The 7,983-nt window shown below is 40.1% G+C and overlaps 1 protein-coding gene across 4 annotated transcripts in view; it reads left to right on the top strand.

Moving 5' to 3' along the window:
* Positions 1–3,667: 3,667 nt before the first annotated feature.
* Positions 3,668–7,983, top strand: part of KLHL13 (kelch like family member 13) — a 224,081-nt gene continuing 219,765 nt past the window's right edge. For 3 of the 4 annotated variants that reach the window (XM_080652639.1, XM_080652633.1, XM_080652640.1), the window contains exon 1: positions 3,685–3,966. The gene's annotated coding sequence lies outside the window, so the exon portion shown is untranslated. Of the gene's footprint in view, positions 3,967–7,983 lie in introns of all 4 variants that reach the window. The other variant, XM_080652634.1, reaches the window with a different exon arrangement.

The raw sequence follows: 7,983 nt of genomic DNA, 5'->3' as shown, positions 1-7,983 counted from the left end.
TGTGTATGTTTTTTACAAGTTTACAAGGTACTTTCACATGCCTTATTTTACTTGAAACCCAGAAAAATACTGTGAAGCAGGTTAGGCCAACATCATTATGATCCCTACTCTAAATTCAGGAAAATGCTCAAGTGATGGGGCTAACTTAATGTCACATAGCACAAAGTCTCTTTTGACTCCAAGTCAGAGTGTTCTGCCCACTAGATTAATTATCCAAAGCATCCTAACCCAAACAGCAACTAATTCCTACTGAATAAGTATATTTGTAATATCTTATTCCTACCCAGGTATTCAAATGCTGATTCTGTGATCTCCCCATCTTTGCTATGTACCCTGAAGGGTTTTCTCATTGTGTGAAGAATCTCTGCTGGGGGCACACTTGATTATCCCATTTTCCTGTCATTTCTGTTTGAGAAATTATTGTTTAAAAAAAACCCCACTTGATCCTTTTAATGGCAGAAATGAAGCAATGAGTTGGATATATATCAACTCTCTTTGTGTTTATTGATTTCTAACCTATGTGCCAGGCTTTTCATACATGCTGAAATTGCTTTAAACATATCTCTATAATTAGATCTAAAACATCTGTTAACAGGTGTTTTACAACTAATAGATATTTTGTATATACAGGCAGTCCTTGGGTTACGTCAGAGATCTGCTCCTACGGTGCGACATAACTGGATTTTTGCTGTTAAGTCGGAACCCACCTCCGTAAGCACCTGAGTCACTCACATGGAGCACATACACAGCAGTAATGAAGTGAAACAATAAAAAAAAATTAAAAGAAAGATAGCAATTCCTGACCTTTACTTTTGGTAAATAAATAATAAAAAACATAAAGCACATATGTACATACGTCGAAATGATGGAACTTTTTAAAATAAATAAATAGGAGATGGAGATGTAACCACGAAACACCGTAAGTCGAGTCCGACATAACCCGAGGACTGCCCATTATAGTAGTCCCCCACCCACGATTTTGCTTTCTGAGATTTCTGTTATCCATAGACAATTGTGGTCTGAAAATATTAAATGGAAAATTGTGGAAATAAAGCATTCATAAGCTTTAAATTGCACGCTATTCCTTGTAGCGTGATGAAACTTCAAACCCTATAGATTCATCTTGTCTATGATATGATCCATCCCTTAGTCCAGTGTCTCCACGGTGTATATGCTACCAGCACGTTAGTCACTTAGCTGTCTCTGTTATCAGATTGTCATGGCACTGCAGTGCTTGACTCTTGTTTTACTTAATAATGGCCCCAAAGCAGAAGAGTAGTGATGCTAGCAATTTACATATGCTAAATAGAAGCAATAAAGTGCTTTCTTTAAGTGAAAAGGTTAAAGCTTTTGACTGAATAAGGACAGAAGAAAATTGTATGCTGAGGTTGCTAAGATTTAAGGTAAGAGCAAATCTATCCACGAAATTGTGAAGAACAAAAAATGAAATTTGCGCTAATTTTGTTGTTGCACCTCAAACTGCAAAAGTTTTGGGCCACCCTGGCCTGTGTGTTTCAGTTGGTTGGATCTTTGTCCTGTGCACTGAAAGGTCATGGGTTTGATTTCTGGTCAGGGCACATGCCTAGCTTGTGGGTTAGGTTCTTGGCTGGCATGTGTACGGGAGGCCAACCTATTGATTTTTCTCACATTGATGTTTCTCTCTCTCTCTCTTTCTCCCTCTCTCCTTCCCTCTCTAAAATCAATTAACATATCCTTTGGTGAGGATTTTTAAAGAAGTTTTGGACATAGTGTATGATGAGTGCTTAATTTAATTAAGATGGAAAAAGCATTACATTTGTGGATAAAAGACATGAACAGAAAATGTGTTCTGATTGACAGAAAATGTGTAGTACCAGAAAGCATTGAGCCTATAGGAAGACTTTTGCAAGGGAATCCCTTGAAACTAATGGCACCAAGCCATTTACTGAAAGTAAAGGATGGTTACACAGATTCAGGAATAGGTTTGGATTGAAAAGTATAAAAATTATTGGAGAAAGAGACAACATTCATACAACTTTTATTAAATTGTTATCATTGTTCTATTTTATTAGTTATTGTTGTTAATCTCTTACTGTGTCTAGTTTGTAAATTAAACTTTGTCATACCTATGTATCTATAGGAAGAAACATAGTATACATAGGTTCAGTACTATCCACAGTTTCAGGGATCCACTGGGGTTCTTATCCCCTATGGATAAGGAGGGGGCTACTATAATGTAGTTATACAATAATTATTAAATAAGCATGGTGGAGTAGCCAATGAATAAATTCCTGTTAATGAAGATGAATTGTGTAAAATATACAAACAGATAAAAGATAATGCAAATTCCATGTGCATTTGGAGTTCTTTCTTTTCTCTTCACCAGTTTGATAAAAACTAACAATGTGATCAGATCTTTAGTTCTAGAAACTTTGTGAGTAGCTGATTATTTTCAAAGTTACCAGAAACTTACAACTAAAATTTCAGTGTATTGAATCTGAAATACCAAGTCAGCAATGTTGAGATGTCAAATTCCATATCTGTGTAATGGTAGGCAATGGGAGAAATATTAGGAAACATGAAGAGCTACAGTCCCCACACTCACTTCATCACTTCCTTAAAAAATGAAAGAAAAGCAAACATCGAGTAAACTGATTGCTAAAAGCAAGCTCCCACTTAATTTTTCTATTCTGGAATTATAAGAAGAAAAGGAAAGGGAAGAGGTGTAAGAAGGTGGTCTTAGGCTGTAACAGAACAAAAAGAAAGAAGACCTGAAAGGTGAAAAACAGGCGTGGCTGGGGGTTTTGTTGAAGACAAGAGACAAATTTTGTTATAACAAAACTGGGAGGAGAAAGTGAAGACTGAGTTAGAGGAGCAGGAGCAGGTAGGATGCTGTAGAGTACTGTGGTTAAGGGATTAAGCACTAGAATCACCCTGCTTTCTATCCTAGGTCCTGCTCTGTCCCTTGCTAATTGTGTAACCTTGGACAACTTGTTTGACCTTTACGCCTCAATCTCGTCACTTGTAAAATAGAGATGATAATATCGTGGACCTTGGGGCATAGCTGTGAGTTAATAGTTCAGCACTTGGCTCATAGTAAATGCTCAGCAAAATGTTAAACTGCTGTATTTGTTGTTATTCTTCCTCTTTGTTAACTAACACTCTTTACCCGTCAGGGATTGGAGAGATGTAGCGTTCATTACACTTTAAGAGTGATAAACAATTGTCTGAGAGCCTGGGTCAGGCTTATTTTGAGGTGCGTGCCCCGCCGAGGGGAAGCATGCCCTGTGCCTGGACCCTCCTTGAATATGAGGGGCCCTGACGAAGGCTGGCAGGAGGCAAAGGCGGGCTTCCCCTTGGAGTGGTTAAGTGGGACTGCCCTCCCTAGACACTTGACAGTTTCACCTCTCCTGCCTCCTGGGCACTAGAAGCCATGAGTTCTCCAACGTGAACTCTAGGGTTCTGGAGGCCTGAGGGCCACTTGGCAGACACCCCCGCTCCGGGCCCACGCTCACCTCTCGCAGCTACTGCGGAGGAGTTCTGCTCAGACCCTCAGCACGCTCCTAGCCCCAGCTCCCTCGCCTCCCGCGCAGGCGCCGCCAGGGCCACCCCGCCGCCATGTTGCCCCCGCCCGCGCACCCTCCCTCTCCTCTTCCCCCTCCCCTCTTCCCTCCTTATCCCTGCTCCCGCCCCCCTGCGCTCCCCACACCCCGGGTGAGGTCAGGCGGAGGCGCTGCCGCTGCAGCCACAGCAGTTCAGCTCCTATTCTGGGGAATCCTGGAACGGGGACTTTTGAAAATAACTGGAAAGGCATTCGGGTTAGGGTCCGCGCTCTCCGACTGAGCGAGGACAGGGCGAAGGGTCCGGGGTGAACAGGGGGTGCGCAGGGGCGGGGGACCGGTGCCTTGTAGCTGGAGGGAGCTCTTTGGCCCACGGAGCGCAGCAGCCGGCGGACTGGTGGCGGGACGCTGGGACGCCGCTAACGAGGTGAGGCAGGGTCTTGAAGTAGCAGGGGCTCCTTCGGCCGCCTTCCCTCGTCCTAGACCCGGGGCGGCACGCTGGGGAGCGGTAAGGAGTTGCGATCTGCACCAGGGGCAGACAGACAGGGATCCAGCATCGCTCTTTTCACGCCCCTCTTCTTTTTTACTCGCGTGCCGGTGCGCGTCCTCATCCCTGCATCTTCTCATCCCTACCTCCCGGACTCCTTGGCTTCGCCAGGTCTGGTCTGAATTCTTTTAGGAACCCAGAACCCAGTTTTCCTTTTCTTCTTTATTATCCCTCCAAGACCTTCTTGTCCCGGCTTTGCTGTCGCTGCCCGGACAGTCTGGGGTCCCTCTGTCCGCCTCCACCTCACTGTCTCTTGTCCTCTAACAGTTTCTGCTTTGTGCCTCCCAATCTATCCCTTCCTCAGAATCTCCTAACTTGGGAGGTTTCCCTGCTGGCTCCCGAGTTTGGAGCACTGTCCTTTTCCTCCAAGCTTTTAACTCTGCTCTGAATGTCTTCATATCTGAATGTCTTGGCTTCTTTGGGTTAATCACAGTTAACAATTTTCTTGGAAGCTTAAGTTTACAGTTTAACAACATAGGTTTACAGAAAATGACGGGAATGGTTCTCTAGTAAATATCAACTCAGGAACTGAAAAGTTTCTAGGTTACAAAAACTTAGTCCAAGAGCCATAGCCACTTAAATGTTTGTATGTTTGTATGTAATCCTAACTCATGGCTCTAAATCTGATTCTTCCCCCACTGCTGAGCAGTTCTGAGAGGAGAGAGACACTTCTGATGCTTGGCTTCATTTGTCTGTCTGCAAAATGGGATGTTCATAGTTTTAATGTAGACAGAGGACTCCAGTGGTGTGGGATAGTCACTCAAGTTAGCATAGTCTGGTCACTAAGCACATTGTATGGGAACTGAGAGACTCTGGGGTTTAAAATTCTCTCTGTTGAGAGGGCAGCTGCTTTTTTTTTTTTTTTTTTTAAGAAGCCACATTAGATCTCATATTTGTATAAATCCCCAAGAAGCAGCATTTAAAAACTACATATTAACAAACGGTCTACTTTTCTGTGGAATGGAGATTAATTTGCTTAAGTTGATTTCATACAGCACCAGTTTTTCTCTCAGCAATATCATCTTCTCCCCATGTACTTGCCCTGTTGGCTCTCACACTGAGGTTTCATTTACTTGCTTCCATGCTCTAATTGGTGTGTGAAGAAAATTGAATAGAGAGGCTGAAAGTGGAGGCAGAGATAGTGAACCAGCGCATGCTGACATTTGTGGTTATGTTTTCAGAAATGGCTATATCTAGTGCTCACATTTGAAGACTGAGAAAAATGCAATAATTAAGCAATGATGCCATAATTTTACATTTAAAAATATTAGCTCCCTTAACTGCAGGTTCTTCTTAATATCTTTATACTTAACAGTGATAGAATTGTTTGCTTGGTATGTGACCAGGTGTTACCATTGACATAGTGTGCACTAATTGGCAGTAATCTCAGAAGAAACCAAGTTGTGAATGAAGATAACACCAAATTTCACTGTCCTGGTAGCACTTCTTTTGGCGGTGAATGTAGTTTCTGTTGCAACACCAAATGATGCATTTTGAAAATAGATAAATAAGAGCCTCAAAGTTTTTAATCTTTATTTTTATAAGCATACTTTGAAAAGTGTGGCGTGACCTTTTAGAGTTTCAAGTTGATGTTCTGAAAAAAGTGGTTTTTGCAAGAACAGTAAAAGTTATTGATTATCAATTCAGTTAGGTAGTTTAGGGGGTGATTTTTAGTTTCTCCCATTCATTTGGTTAATTCCTGACTTCATTTTAGCTCTATTAAAAATGGTATATAGTAGGGACAGGGAATTTATACTAATAGGGCCACCCTTCAAAATCTGTACTTTTCTTGGCAACCCATTCTGAAAAGACATACAAACTTTCAAACTGTTTCAAGGAAAAGCATTTATATCTTTATTTTTCCTTTTCTGATTATTATTGATACTAAGTCTAAGCTAAGATTGAACTGTTTATGATTGCAAGAGAAAAGGTGGATGTGGGTTCATTATAATTATTTTGCTTTGAATTTTTTAATATATCTCAATATGTGCAGTGTTTGATAACCCACCTGGTACACCTAGAGATTATCAGACTGGAAATTTCTGATGTTATTAAACAGAACTGCAGCTGGCTACTAAATTCTCTTCTTTTTTATTTGTATTTTAAATTACTTTTCTTTATATTATTTGACTTACAATAGTGAAATGAGACAAACCAATTTTCAAATTGTTTGATTTTATTGGTGTTTAATAAACGACTACAACCTTATCAAAGTATTTTTTTCTTAAACCCATTGGTCAAAACCCATCTATTTTTATTGATGTGAAATAACACAATAATTTGTCAGGCATCATCAGCTTTCAGGAAATATAGAAAAAGCATGGAAAGAGGAACAGCCATAGATAAAACATCTCAAAATTAGAAAGAACGATGCTTTTCCAAGTTACTGACAGTCATAGTAATCAGCCTTTAAATATATTGTTCATTCACTTATTAATTTATTTTATAAGATCTTTGGAGCACCTTATATTTGCTAAGAACCCTGTATTAGGCACAATGATATACCTTACAAGGAAGGCATGATCCTTACTCTTGTAGAGTCTCACAGTGGTTATATTCCACCAAAGGATATAGACAATAAAGAAAAGAAGATTCTTATAGATCCAAGTAAGAATACTGAATGAAAAGAGTAGCAAAATGTGATATAGAGAACTGGGAAGGGCCTATTTAGCTATGGTGGTCAGAAAAGGTCTCTCAGTGAAGGTGACCTTTGAACAGACCTGAGAGAATGAGCCTATTTTATGAAGAGCAGAGAGAAGAATAAGAGCCAAAGCCTTGAGACAGAAAGACAAACTTCTGGTGTTTGAGGAACAGAAAGCAAACCACTATGGCTGGAGCCTATTTAAATTGGTGGGTGGGTAGTGGGGGGGTGGTTAAAGGTGTTAGAGGGTCTAGAAGGTGTCAGATAATAGATAATTCCGGGCTTGGAGATTCTGAGAAAGAATTTGGGTTTGATTCTCAGAACCATAGAAAGCCATTGAGGAATCTTTGTTAACTACTTTTCTGTGGAAGGTCACTGGCTGAAAAAAATTAGTGAAAATAAATAAAATTTTGTTTTGCAGAGGATAAATAGAATATCTATCCTACTTGGTTGTTTACATTAAGACCTGAGAACAAGAAACTTTGTTTGATATGTATGCTAAATGCTAAATATATATGTAATTCTCTATTCTGTTTATATAAGGGGATAGGGAAATGGTGACTCTTAAGTTGAGTATGTTAAAAAGCAGTTTACTTTTCACTGTCATACAGTCACTTGTGCTCTGAGGTAAGTTGTCACCAACTTTATAAAAAATCAGATCATTCTTCAACCTAAGAATTTGTTTTTCAAAGAATGTGTTATTTTCTCACATAAATATATATTTTTTAGAAGGCTGGGAGTTTCATTTACATATGAAGGAATAACTTAGGTTTTAGAAATGGCCTTTGAGAATTTAAAAGGAGTTTGCCGTTTTTCCTTTAGCTGTTGCCTTCTCTAACATTTTCAAATTGCCATAACTTTCTTCTTTGAGAGATTAGGGTTACTCTATTCCTTGATGCTTAAATGTATTTAGACTTGGCATTTATTTTATTGCCCTGAGCCCTTTCTTTTTTGTAAAATTTATTTTTATTGATTTTAGAGAGAGAGGAATGGAGATGGATAGAGAGATAGAAACATTGATGAAAGAGAAGTATCAATCAGTTGCCTCCTGCACCCCCCCCCCACTGGGGATCGAACCTGCAACCAGGGCATATGCCCTGACCTCTTGACCACTAAGCCACACTGGCTGGGCCCTGAGTCCTTTCTTGACAGCAATCCAGCTTTGAGGTCTTGTTGGCCCCAACTAGGAATGCAGATAGTCATTGACATTCTGTAGGGGTAAACCCTAATATTGTAGGGTAATAACCTGAAAAATA

Source organism: Plecotus auritus, assembly GCF_963455305.1.
Source record: "Plecotus auritus genome assembly, chromosome: X".
Lineage (NCBI taxonomy): Eukaryota > Metazoa > Chordata > Mammalia > Chiroptera > Vespertilionidae > Plecotus > Plecotus auritus.
The sequence above is the reverse complement of the archived record's forward strand: the minus strand, read 5'-3'. Positions and strand labels throughout refer to the sequence as shown.